Genomic DNA, 769 nt, shown 5'->3' on the forward strand with positions numbered 1-769 from the left:
CGGTACTGGCTTCACTACACATTTCCTTAACGGTACTAACTCCACTTCGTCGACCGGTACCGTTACAGAAACGTCCACCTAACTATACCAGTACTGACTCCACATCGTCAACCGGTACTGGTATTCCATTTCGGTAATAGTACTGACTCCAAGTTCGTCAACCGGTACTATTACCGAAACCACATATCATCCAGTGCTGACTCCAAGTTTGTCAATCGGCACTAGTTCCATATCCACACATCCCCGTACTAGCACTGACTCACGCCGTCAACCGGTACTAAGTACGGGATTCCATTACTCCTTCAATCGCATGCTTTATCATAATCATATAACCGTTACACCCATATTATTTTTGAGTTTTTCTCTAGAATTATCCTTCGTGTGCACTTCAGTTTGCGGATTAATACCTTTCCTTATGTGCATTTCTACCTTTTTATATTCGTTTGACATGCTCATTTAATCCTAGTTCGTTTGATTATCATTTAACACCGTATTACCGTTTAATCCATTTGAATCTATAGTTGGGGTTGCAGCCAGTCCGTTCGGCCACTACGTGGACCGAATGGTCCAGCCATTTTGGGATTTTTCACTGTTCAAAGTGCCTAGACCGTCCGTTCTACGAGGACATACCGGACGTTCCGGTTCATTCAGAACGTCCGTTCTACATGGTCCAGACCGGCGGTCCTGCGCACTCAGACCGTCCGTTCTCCCTTGTTTCTCAGACCGGACGGTCTGGGTTCTGCTGGGACGGTCGTTCCTGTTCGTTTCT

The sequence above is a fragment of the Tarenaya hassleriana genome, unplaced genomic scaffold, assembly GCF_000463585.1.
Source record: "Tarenaya hassleriana unplaced genomic scaffold, ASM46358v1 Cleome210, whole genome shotgun sequence".
NCBI classification, from domain to species: Eukaryota; Viridiplantae; Streptophyta; class Magnoliopsida; order Brassicales; family Cleomaceae; genus Tarenaya; species Tarenaya hassleriana.